The sequence below is a fragment of the Coffea arabica genome, chromosome 1c (assembly GCF_036785885.1).
Source record: "Coffea arabica cultivar ET-39 chromosome 1c, Coffea Arabica ET-39 HiFi, whole genome shotgun sequence".
NCBI classification, from domain to species: Eukaryota; Viridiplantae; Streptophyta; class Magnoliopsida; order Gentianales; family Rubiaceae; genus Coffea; species Coffea arabica.
Genome location: NC_092310.1, coordinates 9391619 through 9409265, shown reverse-complemented (window position 1 = coordinate 9409265; position 17647 = coordinate 9391619). Strand labels below are relative to the sequence as shown.

Here is a 17647-nt window from a genome sequence, read left to right as displayed (position 1 = left end):
ATTATTTATGAATTTTAGGATGAAATTTGAGGTTTAATAATTTTTGATAGATTTACTGTTTTTATTTGGATTATACTCCCTCCGTCCCATTCATTTGGTTATGTTTGGAGAATCCAACTTTTTAAGAATAGTAATTTGATTGTGATGTTTGTGCTTCTCTTTCCAATTTTACCCATCAAATTCAAATTTTAAATTTGAATGTATGATTAAAAAAAAGGGTTATATTGGAAAGAGAGTGTAAAAGTTGCTTTGAATTTTCTAACATGACAATTATTTTGGGACATCTCAAAATGGAAAGTATAACTAAATAAATGAGACGAAGGGAGTAGTAAAATAATTAAAATTTGGGTAGTATTTTTGTTTTGGGGTTTGATGAGAGGATTTTGACTTATTTTTATGAATGTTAGCATTTTGTTTTGGTAAGCTTCATCTTAAGCCCTTAATTTTATTTTATTTTAATTTAGATCCTTAATATTTGAAATAATAATAATTTGACCCCTCAAACTTCTATAATTGTTTCAATTAGGTCCTTGTTTAAATTTCTTGAAACTACAAGAAATTTGGTCTTCAGTGACAAGCCATTTTTGTCACAAAAAAATAAAAAGTCGTCATTGATAACTTTTATTGACAACTTTCTAGTTGTCACAGAGTCGTCACTGAAGGCTCGTCGGTAAAAGTATATAGTGACGACAATAAAAGTCGTCAGTGAATGGAACTCTTTTGTGACAACTGATGTCGTCAATAATTATTGTAATTTTAGTGATGACATAGTATCTTGTCAATGATGTACAAATAAATGTCGTCACTAAAAGTGATATGTAATTGTCATTGGTATAGACTAATTACTGACGACTTTTGTTGTCACTAAGCACTTTTTAATTCTATGACCGTAGATTGTTATTAATGGAAAATTCTGATTCAATGATAACTCTTTATCACCATGAAAATTGAAAATTTTCCTACAACAATTATATCTATAAATGGAAAAAAATGACAATGATTTATAATTAGCAAATGAATGCATCCATTGCATTACGAAATGTAAAAATATCATATAAGCATTCAAATATCATAATGAAGTTCAACAACACCCTATAGATAGTTTGATAAGTGGTATTTGGCCTAAATTTCACATATAACTCGAGGTAGCTTTACAAAACAAATCCAAGTCCCAAATTTCAACACAGAGCCGCTTCAGCAACACTCAGCTCCTCCCCTCAACACTCCGCTCCTCCCCTCAGGTAAAAGATTTGTAAGGCAGTTTTCAGCAATGGCTCCTAAAGCTGACACCACAAAAAAGCTTGATACAAAGGCTCAGGCAGCCAAGGTTGCCAAATTTGTCAAATCTGGGACAACTTTTAAGAAGAAAGCCAAGAAGATCCGGACCAAAGTTACCTTCCATCGTCCTAAGACATTCAAAATCAAAATCAAAATCAGCCCCAAACTAATGCACCAAATTAGCTCAAGAAATAAGTACTGCTATTAAACTTCAGCCTCAAAGGAATAATATGACAAGTTGATAAGGCAACAAGCACTACTATAACAAGTACTGATATAAGTACTGCTATGAACAATATAACCAGTTGATAAGACGATAAGCACAACACTAAAGGAAAAGCAACTTCAGTTCACTTGCTTAGCTAAAACATTCAAATAAACTAAACTAAACTAAACCAAAACAATCCAAACTAATGCACCACAGAGGATACAAGGTGTCAAGTATGATAACCAAAGTAATGTCGATCATGATATAAGGTGTCAAGTAGGAGCAATGTGTACCAACATAACTAGAATGTTTCTTTGCCATTTAAAGCAAATAACAACTTTCTTGTTCTAGATCTCTGAAATTACTTTTGCTGTTTGTCATGGTGTATTAATTCCATAGAAAACCAGCACCCCTTAATACTGTATTCCAATCAAACTAGTGAGTTAGGCAAGTGGCGGGACATTGCAAAACATTCACAGTGAAATTTACTTCAAGAATGGCACCAAAAATTGGAACCATTCATGTGAAAAGAAAAGGTATTACCTCAAGGAATGCCTTCAAAACCCACATAAAAGTTAGTATTATTACTCCGTTAACAGAAAATCCAACCTACATCCAGCAAAAAGTTTGTGATTATACAGTATAAAATAATGCTATATGGAGAACAAACTACCATGTAAGACGTGAAACTATCAATAATTAGCAATTAACTGTGGCAAGATGTACACTTCTCAATTTAGCATTATTCCAAGTAGAAGAGGCAAAGCCATATTAATTTGAAAAGGGACATATAGATAGCTGGGGGAGATGGAAAACAGGTTTTATAGTGAATATTGGGCTAATAGATAATATGATAGCACTTAGCAGAGCTGTGGGGAGTACTCAAAAGGATAAAAATGGCTTGGAACTCTGGAGAAAGAAGAGTGATTCTGGACACGAATTGCAAGGCAGCTTTCGAACTAATACAAGGAGCAGGACAGGACTCACCACTATACAATCTAATATGTCAGATCAGGAATGTTTTAAGCAGGGATCGGGAATCCTGGCTACAACATGTTTGGAGAAAGAAGTAAGTGTGCAGACTAGCTAGCTAAAAGTAGTGTCAACAAAGAATCTGGGATGCAGATTATAACAGAACCGCCACAGGAACTTAGTGAATTGCGTGGTGCAAATATTTTAGGGGCTGCGACCCTATGTTTTGTTTCTGTTTAAGAGGATTGACCTCTCCCTTGTAAACTTAACAAAAGGAACATACTAGGCAGAGAAGTAAATGTGGTCAACACATTTGCAAGCAAAACATTTTGGCCAAAGCACCTTTGCCCTTAAAAAATAGTGAAACATGTGAAATTCAGCACAAGTAAGGCTCACAAGTATATTCTGGAGAATCATGGACTCTCAAAACATACCATAAGAAGCTGTCCATGCTGTTCTAATAACATTCCTAGTTCATGAATTTTTACGGAGGAAGATCTTTTTTCACATCAAAACTAATTGATGAGTTTTGGTCCTCTTACCAAGCTCTTCCAAAATGATACTAGTACAAGTCCTTAAGTAGACTTGAGATGCAGCCTTAGAACTCTATCACCAGATTTCTCAGTCACCAGATGCAACACTTTAGACTTGAGATGCAACCTTAGAGGTTTGTGTTCTAGAATGAATTTATAAGTTAGCAGAAAAAAAAAGTCTACAGTATCTTAACTTGCAGGACTACATCCATAGCTAATATACAGCTTTTAAGGCAAAGTACAAATGCAATGATTTGGAGCAACTTTTCCAGATTTCTAAAAAAATAAATAAATGGAAACAAAGGAAATGAGAGTCGATTTGTGAGTGCGCACATTTACACAAAGATAGAGCACTTCCAACAGGGGGGGATGTAATACATTTCATTCAGTTCTCCACAGAATCGAAATTAACTGCATTTCTGGTCATTAATTAACCACACATTGTACCAACTTTCTTTGCTAAACTTGTCATAATACCTGTTACAACAATGACGATAAAGACAGCCAACGCAATACTTCCACCATCATACCATCCTTCTTTTATACCCTGGAAAACAACATATTAGACTATGGCAAGACCAAATCAAAATTAACCAATCAAAACATGTCAGCATTTTCCATTTTCCACTCAGATTAGCTAGTAAATCACAAGTATATTAAAAAATACTTTAATCTATAAGAATTTGATAGGGACAGATACCATTCTTGTCAGAAAATCAAAAGACAAGATTTAAAATTCATAAACTAACAAAATCATGATCTCAAACATATAGTAGTACAACAAAATTATTAAACAGAAAAAACTTTATAGGGCTTACAATTCTCAATTCAAAATAAGTATTAAGAGTGAACTTATCCTTAAAATTAAAATAATAATAATAATAATTAGAGCAAACTCAAAAATTAAGCTTACCTCTGTCTTTATCCCAAGGGCCAAAGAAGCAGCCGCAGCTACCATCAAGATGATTAAAGTAGTGTCTCGACAAGCTTCCCACAGAAACCTCTATAACACAACTCACAAATAAGCAAGTTAACGAGGCACAGCTCATGATGCAAATGGTTCAATAACTCAACGATTTGCAGTAACATACCCAAATCTTCAAAATAAGAACATGCTGCTAATGTTCAATTAGACTAGTAACAATAAAGTTTATAAAAAAGGGGGGAGAATTTCCCCCAGTCACCGCCGGCTTGGTGCAGGTGTTCTTCTTGCGCTTCTTGGCGCCACCGTCGAGGTGGAGGGCTGACTCCTTCTGGATGTTGCAGTCAACTAGGGTGCGGCTGTCCTCGAGCTGCTTGCCAGTGAAGATGAGGTGCTGCTGGTCCCGGGGATGCCCTCCTTGTCCTGGGCAGAAATTTTTTTTTTTTTTAAATTAGGGCAATAAAATTTGGGGAGAAATTGAAACAATTGATCATCTAAGTAGGGTAGAAAAGGTGATTGCAAATGATGGTGATTGCTAATTAGGGTAAGAAACTTTGGGGAAACTAGACAAATGATAGAGAAGAAGAGAATTTACCCAAAAATTGAATGTTGGGAACACAAAATCGGGTCAATAAAAATTGGGGGAAATTGATTACTAAGCAAGAAGAGAGAAACTTGCCTTTTTACAGCACATGCTCTGAGGAAACATATCAAAATCAGTAGCCCAATAAGGAGGAATGCTCGAGCATTAGTGAGAAAGAAATTGAGAGGGGTCGAAGTGAGAGAGAGACCGAGAGAGACAGTGAGAAGGCCAGCGAGTGAAAATGTGAGAATTAGAAGTGTATCAGACTTAGCCCAAAAGTGGTAGACTTGTATTCTTTCATTTTGAAATTTGCTTTTTAAAGAATGCCTCCACCAATTTTCAATTCCCGCTGTTTCTTTTTCATTTGGAACGAAAAATTTGATCCAATTTTTAGTTTTATCTTTTTATTTAGATTCTCAAAGAAAGGTTATTTTCTTTGTATTAAATTAAACATTTTAATTAAGTATACTAAATCGGAAATCTACTTTCATATTATTTTAAGAAATAATTCATTATTTTTAAACATGAAAAAAGAAAAATCTTAATTATGTGTTAAGAACTTTCTATCAGTTTCTAGAAAATTTTGTTAGTTTTGTCTAATAGTACTATATTTTTTTAGATGTTTTATATTGAAGAATCATGAATGTAAACTTGCACGAAACTATAGTATACGTATTGATTTGTAAGAAAAATATGTATTCGTTTTGACTTTTAGCAAATCAACATTAAATTTGAAGGAATTGCAGTAATTAGTAGTCCTGATTTCATTAATTAACTTATATAACACAACTAATTCCGCTTTTCATCAAAATGAATTTGTACTTAATGAGTTTCAACATTCGACCAATTAGATGTCAAGGAGGCATTGACAGTACCCAAAATTAAGGTATTTGAATTTAGAGGCCTTGAGTTCTAATTGTAATAGTTTATATAGTTGTTCTAATTAAAAACTTTCATTAATTTTTTTCAGTTAAAAACTTATTGAGTAACTATGACTAGTTTAATAAATTATCAAATTTAAAAAAATTAAATTAATATTTAAGTAACTCTGACTAGTTTAATAAATCATCAAATTTTAAAAAAATTTAAATTAATATTGAGGCTCACAATTAAATAAAGTCATAGTTAATAAATCATCAAATTTTTAAAAAAATTAAATTAATATTGAGGCTCACAATTAAATAAATGCATTAGAGATGTTCAAGTTAGTGATGATACTTATGTTGTCACTAACTACACTATAGTTTTATTGACAAAAATTGGTCGTCAATAAACATAAACAGTGACAACAATGTAAAGTTGTCAAAGAAAGTGGTAGAATTACTGACAACTTTTATCAAGTCGTCACTATCGCAAAACTCGCGCCTTCCAAGTCCCATGGCGCGAAGTAGTTTTGTGACGACAATTAAAGATTGTCACTGAAAACTCAGTTGCTTTGAGTCAATTGTGACAACCTTCAAAGTCGTGACTAAACAACCTCATTTTGTGACGACTTTTTGTCATCACAAAGAAATGTTGTCACTAATGACCTTTTTTCTTGTAGTGATAATATGGGTTGTTTACTTTCATTTAAATGCTTTAATTGTTCAATTTCATGTTTATTTTCATCTCTTATTATTATTTGTTAATTAAAGCGGTACCTTAATCATTTTCTTTGTGATTAGAAGCTAAATAAGGGCAATTTTATTTCATTAGCTCACCAATTCAAGGGAGGTACACTTTACTCCTTTATTTTGGTTTTAGTTGATCCTAGGTGCTCCTATGTGACTTTTTGTATATAATGGCATGCTCTTTTGAATGTTTTTTTTATCTCATCTAGTTATTTATTCACTTTATTTGTTTTAATTTTGTATATTTATTTTAATTTAATTTTTGATTATTTGAAAGGCGATTAAATGCCAAATTGTAATAGTTAGATTATTATTTTATTTCATTTCATTCTCTCCCCTTTTAGATTAGATTGTAGTTAGGGCCTCCAAATATAATAGTTAGGTCTTTATTCACTTTTATTTTTTTGCACGCTTGTGTGCTTATGTGTTTACTCACTTTCTTAGAATCTTTGCATCTAGATATCATACTTATGTGCTATGTGTTATATGTGATTTATTTGTTTATTTGCTTTTATTATGTTTTATATGACTTATGGGATTATAATAAATGCATGACGTCACCACACTAGTCCAATGCCAGTTGTGGCCCTTTTTTACGATTTCTCACTAGTCCAACGCTAGTTGAGGCCTCTTTTTTTCGATTTCTCACTAGTCCAACACTAGTGAGAACTTATAGACATAGGTTAGTCCAACGCTTGATCCTTAGAAACCGTCCACACATTAGATCATGCTCGTGTGACAAATCACTACATTTCATGCATATTTTCCCACTTTTTAGGATTCTTATGATCACTTTTGCATGATATTCCCCTAATAAATGTCCCCTATCCCTATGTATAAAACATGACATTAGACTTGCATTTCATTTAAGGAAAGTTAGACATAGGTTAGTTCATTTGCTTGGCCAAAAATTAGGAGAATTAACCTTTTAAATATGGGATATGGATGAATATGGCCTCTTAAGCCTTAACACACTCGTATTCCCTCTATAAAATGGAAAATTGAGTCACGAATTTTAGCCCCCCCTCCCGCATTCGTTATGATGCATTCCTTTTGGTTATGTATATATGTATAATTATTATTTTCTTTTCTTTTCTATGAGTCTTATATTTTGCATACTCGTGACCTCTTCAAAGAGTCACTTTTGGGCATCGCAATTTAATGCGATTTGCACCAACTAAAATTTGAAGAGACATATTGACTCTTCCGATATAAATTAGGTCTAGATTTACATTCATATAGTGACATCCAATGTGATAAATTTTTAGGTTAAAATAAGAAAATTTTTTGACTAAATCATGCAACTAGCCTTGGCTAGGTTGCAAGGGTGCATTAGATTTTATCCTTGCCTTCCCTTTTTTCAACTGTGACTCCCGAGCTCTTTTCTCTTAATTTTCGTAGACTTGAAGTCGTTTAAAAAAGGTTTTTCTACTTTTTTTAAAAAATTCATTTTAGGTGACTTGGTACACCTTAATTCAATACCAAGTGGCGACTTCTATTTTCCTTAAAAAAACCCTTTTTCGACTATTATTATGGAGCCAAAACCGTTGCACTTTTAAGTCCCATTTAGGCCCATTTTTTATTTATATTTTAAAGATCAAAAACTCATTTTCACTCAAAATTAATCAAAAATTCATTTTATAAACCCGTAATTTTATTTTTTTTCAAAAATGGGGAGCGACACAAATCATTAAACTGAATTTTTTTTTACTTCAAAAATTAAAATACTCCCTCAAACACAACTCACGCTTTGTTCACTTCTCCAACAGATTAGTATGCTTCCTGAGACTTCTCAACTCCATCTCAGATCCGTTTGGGGTTGCGGTGTTTTTAATAAAAAAAAACACTTTTAGCTATTAAAAGCACTATTAATGCGTTTGGTAAACATTATCACATGAAATTATGAGTGGAGATTTTGGTGTTAAAATCACTTTTAGTAAAAACTCAAATTTGGTGCTTTTAGAGTAATTTTTATGATTTAAAAAATAAAACAATAAATTTAATCATTTCATCCTATATTATAAACTAAATAAATAGATAAATACGTTTAAAAATTTTCAAATAACATATTATCCAGTACAACAAATACTTATTGAACTATATGTTCAAATACTATATTTAAAAGCACTTAATAAGTACTTTTATTAAAAATTTTATTGAAAAAATATTTTTCAATAAATTATCTCAATCCCGAATGGCCCTCAATCCCCAGTAGAAGTGCTTGTACTTCCCACCATCCACCGCCCAGGCAACTCATCACCACCACCATTATCAACACTTGCTTACCTCCACCCATTGGCCCACCCATGATTTCGCTCATTTCCCTTCCCTTTTTGCCATCACCAGCACTACTGTTGAGAACCACCCACGGCCTTCATTTTCGTTCTCGTTCACAGTATCTTCTTCCCTTCTTTCTCAAAAAATATAAGATTTAGATTTCAATGTTTTGTTGTTAAGCTCGTAAGGTTTGCAGAAAACCCAGATCTGCACCCAAGATTGCAACCTACGTCTAAGCAAAGAGTTTATTTCATGTTCAAGAAACATACGCAGAGCAGAATGCTCAAGAGCTTCTAAAGATATTAAGAAAAAAAAAAAGTTTTGAAGACGTGGCAAATTTTTCATTGCTCGATCTACAAGTTGGCTCGTAGGCTTAGGCCGAGGTTACACAAGTCTTTATCCTTATCATATAATTCAAAACAATTGGTCATATGAAAATAAATTTAGCGGACCCCTTATACCATCACTCTTTTGTCTGGCCCAATGTTTTGAAACTCAGACCGTTAATTGAACCGATTGGGTGTTTGAGTCGAAATTTAATCGGTTGTACCGATTCAATTCTGGTTCAATAAATTTTCTAAAAAAATAATTTATATAAATATATATGCACAAAATAAAACATGTGATGGACTAATTTAAAACTTCATATGATGAAAAGTTTAATATTTTCAAAGAACTTGGATTTTAACAAATAATTTTTTTAAATTATAAGTTGAAACAAATAAATTTCATCTCAATTTCAATTGTATCTACCAAAAAAAATCTTAAATCCGACCCAAAAATACCACAATATTCTAAAATTATACAAAATTCATATCTGCGGGAATTAGATATTGTGAGTTTAAATTTTTATTTTTATTTTTTAGATTTAGAGATTACAATTTAAAAAAAAAAAAGAAGTTTGAAGTTTGGAGGAAGTCAAGAAAATAGAAAATAGAGATACAAACAGGATAAGAGGCAAAAAATAAGAAGAAAGTGAGTGAATATGACATTTAATAATTAGCCTTTAAGGTTAAGGAAACCTATTCTTTTTTAAATTTTTTTTCAATTTAATAGACAAACACAAAAAAAAAACCATCGATTCAACAATTCAATCCGGTTTGCATAGTTCACACAGTTCGAATGATTCAATCTAGTTTTTAAGTCCAATCAACCCAAAATATGAACCAAATCGGAGCTATGAATGGCTCGCGATCCAACTAGTCGAATTGGTGGGTGTAGTCCGGTTTTCAAAACAATGGTCTAGCCAAGCATTTGAATTTCCTACAGCTTGCCCCACACCCAAGTCAGCATTGTTGTGCTATCACAAACGTAATGATGCGACAGGTTTAGGGATGACGATTTCTGCCACGACCTGAAAACACGATACAAGAGTAATACAAATTTAATAAGTTTGGGTTGACATTTTGTGGATTCGAGTCAGAATCGGGTCAAACCCATTGAACCCGAAAAGAAAACATTTGAATTCAGGTCACCTAAGGGTTGACTTGATAACCCGTTTATGAATTAAAAATAATTTAATAAATATAAAAAATATTTTATCAAACTAAACTAAGTTATTTTTTTTTCTCCAAGGCATTAACTACTTAATCCTAAATGAATTTGTTTAGCTTGTGTGAAGTTAGAATTGTGATGTTTGGACAAATAATGTATTACATTATTTTCTACTTTTAAAGTGTTTTAATTTATTTCAAATCTGGTTAGGGATAAAACACTTTTACTGTGCTTTAATTTATTTCAAATCTGGTTTGGAATTGTTTTATTGAGGTTTTTATTACTTGATTATGTAATTAGTTTTGTGCAGAATTGGTTCAATTAGAAATTATAGCGGTAGGCTAGTAAATTGGAATTATATTTTGGGTCATAATAGGTGACCCGCCAACCTGAAAATTTCGTATTCGGGTCAAGCATGTTGACTCATCGCGGGTTGGTAGATTGTGTTCGAATCAGTGGGCCTACTGTTATACCCGTCTTGACTTGATCCGCCAATCCATTTTTGACCGGATTGCTACTTCTAGACAGCTGCATCAGGTTTTACCTACTGTAGAACACCTCGTACAGTTCCATAGAATCATCCATCTGAAAAAGATATGAAAGAGGATACGGCAGCTGCTTTGTTTGCAGTTCACAAGGAATAATTGCTGTATTTTCCTGCCAACTTCGGAAAAAAGGATGGATTAGTGAGAAAGGAAGAAAGAAAGGAATAGAAGTGGAACCCATAAAAAGGGCATATAAAAAAGTTCTATACATTGATAATGTATTAATTTTTTACATTAACAGTTTTAAATATATGTCACATGTGCATAATTTGAATTTTAAATTTGAATTTATTTTATGTGACATGATTCAGTTGGTGTAAAACAATCCTTACACTGAAGGTGTATAAAAAAATTGTTTAAAAAGTTTTCACTCCTGAAGGGTAATGTGGACAATAAAGCAAGAATTTTTGTGACATTAACATTAAAGTTGTGGCATTATCAACTCCCATTTTCAATATTTGTTGCCTGAATATTTAAACGTACCTACGCTTGACAATCTGAAAATTAATACTGATAGACATACAGCACCTAATGCTCTAGGTTAGAGTTTTTTTTTTCTTTTGGCAAAACTCTATAAATGAGGGATGTTGGCTCTAAATTTTATTTATAAGCAAAATTAAAAGCACGTGGAAAGGGACAAAAACCTAACCTCGAGCAAATGATACAATATTTAGAATAGAAAAATACAATAATTAAAAAAGAAGCACAACTGCAGCAGTAGTAACAATTAAAGATTTAAAAAAGGTTGTTATCACTTTACCCCCTTACCATTTGGTGCCATTATCAATTTCTCCTTTAACGTTATTTTTTAGTCACTTTTACCTCCAAGATTAACAGTCAAACTTAATCGAATTTGTTAATTAAAATAAAAAGACATGTTTAACCCTTAAAATTATTATCATTTTACCCTCATAAACTATAGACTCATTATCAATTTACCCCATAGAGTTATTTTTTAGATAATTTATCTTATCATTAAACCAACTTAGTAAATTAAAAAACTTTAGAAGAAAATACCTTCCTCTTTGCATAATAAAAATAATAAAAAATTTAGAGAGCTCTTCTCCTTTTTAGTATCAAGGCAAAAAGTCAAAATATTAATTTATTTCTTCTTGGCAATCTTATTAATATCAAAAAAGAATAGAAAGATGGAGAGGGGGAGGGGGAGAGGGAGAGAGTTCAATTCTTTTTTTAAAAATTACAAATAAGGAAGAATTAAATACTTTTATTATTTTAAAATTATTTCACTTTTCTGTTTATTACCAAATTCCAATCCTAATCCCGACAACCATAATGTAATACGATAATGTTAGACTTTTCTTTATTTTCTTTCTTTGCAAAATCTAATTTTCTTTCTTCTTCTTTTCTATCTTTTTTTCTTTTCCTAGTATTAATAAGTGTGAAAAAAAGAAATTTGAGAAAACCCTTTTATTTTTATGTTTTTCAATCTCTCAAAGTGAAAAAAAGAAGAATAACCATTCCAACTTTTTTATTTTTAATTATATATAAAAGGGTAAATATATTTAAAATTTTTGACCATACTAGTTAGATTAACGATAAGATAAAATGCCTAGAAAATAATGTTAGGAACTAAAGTAATTGTATCACTATAATCTAAACGAATAAATTGATAATAACATTGCAGTAATGCTATAAAATAAAAGGGTATTTTTGTCCAAAATTTCTTAACATGTTGAGTTGAATTACTTATGGGGGTAAAGTAATTAAAAGATAATATTAGGGGATAAACTGACAGTAGTGATATAATTTAAGGGAGTAAAGTGATAATAACCCATTTAAAAATTAAAACTACGCCATCTAGAGCAAATTGCGCACTGGACTTGTAATTGTACTTATTTGACCGGCACCTCAAGGGTAACTACAGGCATTAGTAGGCCACTAGGCGGCTGGTGAAAGTAATGCAGACATTTTTTTTTCGATTAAAAAAATTTTGAATGAGTTCGCCTTCAGTCAGCACCATGCGTCAAAGTATGCTTCCGGAATCACATGTCGTTTATAAAGGTTTTTACGGATCATCCATCAATACAGTTCTCACATCGACAACGAAATTCAAACAAATGAGCTTTTATAAGGGAATTATCGATCCTTACCAACTAAGCCAACTTGTGTTGATGGCACAATTTATGGGGTCAAACCAAGTGGACATTTAAGAATTACTGTTGGATATTTTAATAAAAAATATCACATGTTTATTTTTAATTCAAATTAAATAAATTACAAATTCTTTAAATAAATTTTCAGTTACAAATTGAAACATTTAAATGTGTAACTTATGGGATTTATGTCTTACATTTGTAACTTATGTAATGATTAGGTTTTATGAATTCATTTAGTAATTTTTTACCGTTATACAATGAATTTAGACTTTTCAATTTGTAACTGAAATATGAGATGTTAATTTCTATTAATGTTGGAATTCTAATATTCCTAATTTCTTAGTCTATATGTAAGGCATTTATCAACCAAACCAAATACATACTTTGCTATCTCTATACTACCTTCTATTTTTCCTCCACTACTATAAGAATTTATAGGGCAAAAGAATAGTGTTAGTGTGAGGTTTTTGTTTTGCTCCAATAGTGTAGATTGGAGTAGACTACGGTGTGCAAAAGGCTGGGCTGTTGTATCCTGGAGGCGACGTGTTGAGACCTACTACACCGGACGATACTCCGTAGGGGCACGAATCGTCTTAAAGAGAGCGATCTAGTCCGCGCCTCAACCCATGCCAAATCAACATTTTTATGGTACAATTATTTGCATTTTTAATGCAATATTGAGGTATGCAATATTAGAGAAATTATTGTTACTTATATGATTTATTTTGGTCTAGAACCAACACTTTTAAGATGATATTGCTCCTATTTAAAAGTTTATTACTTTAATGTGTACGATCTCATAGTTTTGAAGTATGCCTAAAAGACTTGTATATGAGTATTTTCATGGTTTTGGTTTTCAACGTGATTGCAAAAAAATAAAATAAAATTTTGCTGTACAAAAGTACAAGTCTTATGACATTATAGTTCAAACAATGGTAAACCAGCAGGCCATCAACTTGAATTCAATTGCAGTCGAGATACACTAAACACAATGCATGTATAACTTGGAGTTCAATTTCCAAGTCTGTTGACAGCCTCTTTTTAAACAACGATGATCTCAAAATATATGAATGACTTTGCAACTATTTAGCTGTTGAATGTATGTGTTTTTAAAAAAGTCAAGTTTCTTGTTGATGTTAATGTGTGATTTGTACCCAATAAGATGGCTCTTATGCTTATGTACTGCTTTGAGTGTATATCATTTTGAGTACCTAGAACACTATTTCTGCCCTATCTTAACATATGAACTCCATGAGTAGTCTTGAATGAATAATTGTTAGAAATAGTGGAGGTATGTAATTACATGATTGCATTCTTCAATCGAGTGCATGACTATGACAACGTTTGAAGAATAGTGGTATCAAGATGTATAAAAAAAAACTGCAATTATGAGGGTTCAAGTTATATTTAAATAGTGGGGGTTTAAAATTCTCTAGTTTTGTCTTGAATTCATATGATCTCAGTCAAGCTTGAGGAAAAGCAATAAACGTTGACAAGCAATAAACGGTATTGATAATACATGAAGAAAAGATTACACTGTCACCAAGGAAAAATTATATACATGGATAATAGCTTTAGTGGCTTGAAGTTGTGAAATATAAAGTTATTAGCCATATAATTCTCAACAACTCTATTCTCTTGACTTGTATTGTGTTAAAATTGTGAATATGAACTTTTGAGTTGAAAATGTGATGTTGTACATTGAAAAATATGTATTCGAGTCAAAGGCCATCAATTTGCAGGCAACCAACAACTTTTGGATTTATATTAAATTATTTCATGTTGTTTGCTATGTGGTTGTCTTTGTATTTAATGCAAACTGGAATACTTAATTTCCTTACCAAGCATGACTATAGTAAGACTATGCTTGGATGGAAACGCAGATAGTGGATGTTGACTAAGCGGGTAGCTATGAATTTTGAAACCCTTGAGATTTTTCATTATAAGGCTTGCATTACTTGCATGTTGAATTTTGAAATTAAAGCATAATAGTGCATTGACTATTATATTTTTTGAATTTTCTGAATCTCTAATTTGAGTTGTGCAGATTAAAAAGCGAGGCATGATTTGGATAGATTTGAATTACTTATGAAGTTTTCTTGCAAAAGAAAATTCATTGAGGACTATGAGAGTGGCAGGTTACTAGATTACCAGCCACTAAGAAGATTACAGAAATGATGGAAATGAATGTGGCTTTGCTTGATGTGAGCAAATATATGCCCATTCTATTTGCTCAATTTATGAGTATGACATAATTATTGTTTTTTGAATCTATTCTAACTTTATTTTGAGTTATGCAAACTAGCATTCACTGAAAAATATGACATGAGGTGAAGGTACTTGAAATATTTTTTGATATTTTTGCAAAAGCAAAAATAATTATGGAGTTTTTTGAGAATGGCTTCTAGTGCATCACTAGACTACTGGCCATAGAAAAAATTAAAAAATTACTTATGAGTAAATATATGCCTACATTATTTGGCAAAAATATATGGATGAGAAATTTTCTCATCGAAGATTGGTTCCATGTAATTGGACCACTAAGAGATTATTCGAAAAAATTCGAGAATATCATATTTTTGTTATTTTATTTGTGTCGAAAAAATAAATCTCAAGCTTAAGTCAAGGATATGATACACATCGAGGGGGATAAGACAAAAGTCTAATATATGTTAAAAATCACCTATGAGGATACAACCACCTAGGGACTGGAGATCCCAAGAACTAGGTCGGAGACAAACGAATCATAGAGTGATTTGGTTGATTAATATGCACTACTTTGATTATATTGTCTATCTCTATGATGTAAGTGCATTTGTGATCCTATGACGATAAGCGAGGTTGGGATTTTTATTCCCTTAATGAGTTCTATAGCCCTTATGGGTGGGATGTCTAAGTCATACGAGCATCCTTGATAGACTCACCTATATGAGTGTGGAAGTAGGGCCGCTTCCTATAAGAATTTGGGTTGGTTCTCTAGAGCACTCATGAAAACTGGGATAAAGCACAAGGCCATAAATTTGCTGGCTTATGAAACCTATTTTAGAACATTGAAAGGTTCATGTGTGTGATACGATTTCACGTGCTCTCAAGAAGTCATCGTTTAAAGGCTAAGTCCACTTTGACTCTAGCACGGGAATTGTTGAGCACTAAGTGAAGGTTTAAAGGCATTGCCACCTTAATTATGCATGAATTTTTAATCTTTGCCCTATTAAGTGTTAAGTTTTGAATATTATATTTTTTTATTAAAATAAGTGAGGGATTGTTGGATATTTTAATAAAAAATATCACATATTTATTTTGAATTCAAATTAAATAAATTACAAATTCTTTAAATAAATTTTTAGTTACAAATTGAAACATTTAAATGTGTAACTTATGGGATTTATGTCTTACATTTGTAACTTATGTAATGATTAGGTTTTATGAATTCATTTAGTAATTTTTTACCGTTATACAATGAATTTAGACTTTTCAATTTGTAACTGAAATATGAGGTGTTAATTTCTATTAATGTTGGAATTCTAATATTCCTAATTTCTTAGTCTATATATAAGGCATTTATCAACCAAACCAAATACATACTTTGCTATCTCTATACTACCTTCTATTTTTCCTCCACTACTATAAGAGTTTATAGGGCAAAAGAATAGTGTTAGTGTGAGGTTTCTGTTTTGCTCCAATAGTGTAGATTGGAGTAGACTACGGTGTGCAAAAGGTTGGGCTGTTGTATCCTGGAGGCGACGTGCTGAGACCTACTACACCGGAGGATACTCCGTAGGGGCACGAATCGTCTTAAAGAGAGCGATCTAGTCCGCGCCTCAACCCATGCCAAATCAACATTTTTATGGTACAATTATTTGCATTTTTAATGCAATATTGAGGTATGAATTTTTGTTAAATTTCATTAGAGAAATTATTGTTACTTATATGATTTATTTTGGTCTAGAACCAACAATTACTTCTGTCAACACAAGGTTCTAGGAAAGATCTTGAGAAGGACAGTCAGTTTGGAGCGTTGTCTAGAAATATTTAGAAAAGGAAAATGTTATTTACACTCCTATTTTTGTTAATCACATTTTCATTATCATTTTAATTATATAATTTTCATTTACTAGATTATATGATAAAAAAAAACAGTGAGAGTATAAATAATAAAAAATGGAGTGCAAATAATATTTCCCGTAGCAAATTCAAAATGGAAATTCAGGACAAGCTACAACTAATCAACTTTTGATGAAATGTTTCGTTTAGTTTTGAGCATACTGTCTTGGATGACTTTGACCAAATTCTGATAGCAAAAAAGAGAAATAAAAAAACGTTACCAAATACATTATTAGTAACTCTGTTTATGAAGACTGAGAAGAAAAGGAGCAAGTAAATTTCCGGAGCATAAAACAGCATAAATCATTGTCTAACGGTCAAGAAGATGCAATTTATAGTCTATACTTCACAAAGATTAGTGCAGTCAGATAACTAAGGGAAACATGCCTGACAAGTTGAATTCTGACTCGTTCAAACTGGTTGATGTAATTCTTATATAACTTCTGATATAAATTCCTATAACTTGAGTACAAATTTGAATTATCAACTCATATAACTATTTTGGTGTAAAGTTCACCATTATATCAAAACTGCATGTGTTTACACCGACGGATTAAGACTTGCACGAATCAATTTGAACTAGACATACCTACACAATCTAAAGCAACTTTCGCCCGAATGTCTCATGGTAAGTCCCTCAAGGATATATAAGAATAGCTGTCGTTCACTGTTGAGGATGAGATTGTAAAGAAGCCAAAACATCAGCTGACGAGTAGGTTTTCCTGAAAACTTGACTCGAGGAGCCATTTATTTGAGAAAACTATAATCTAGGCTTTTAGATCAAAGCATAATGGCCAAGTAGAATGAGAACCCAAATCCAGCAAAGAAAGTTGACTTGAGAAAATCTCAGCTCTACGTGAGAGTTGAATATCATGAATATGATCAAGTATGTAGACAATCAACAGTTGAGAGAAAAGAAATGTCACCATAACTTTGGTGATACTTTATGAGACAAAAATAAGTGCATATCAGTTTAGATAGTAAATCAACCAAACAACAATCCT

The 17647-nt window shown here is 31.9% G+C and overlaps 1 long non-coding RNA gene across 2 annotated transcripts; it reads right to left on the bottom strand.

Annotated features, from left to right (window-relative positions):
• Window positions 1–1040: 1040 nt before the first annotated feature.
• On the bottom strand, window positions 1041–4772 carry LOC140009972 (uncharacterized). Of its 2 annotated transcripts, XR_011817265.1 has the most exons (6): window positions 4593–4772; window positions 4083–4336; window positions 3905–3994; window positions 3469–3538; window positions 2030–2095; window positions 1041–1406 (listed from the first exon to the last, which is right to left on the bottom strand). It is a non-coding gene; the product is annotated as an uncharacterized lncRNA (long non-coding RNA). The 2 variants fall into 2 exon arrangements; XR_011817264.1 differs by having other exon boundaries at window positions 3905–4336.
• Window positions 4773–17647: the final 12875 nt, after the last annotated feature.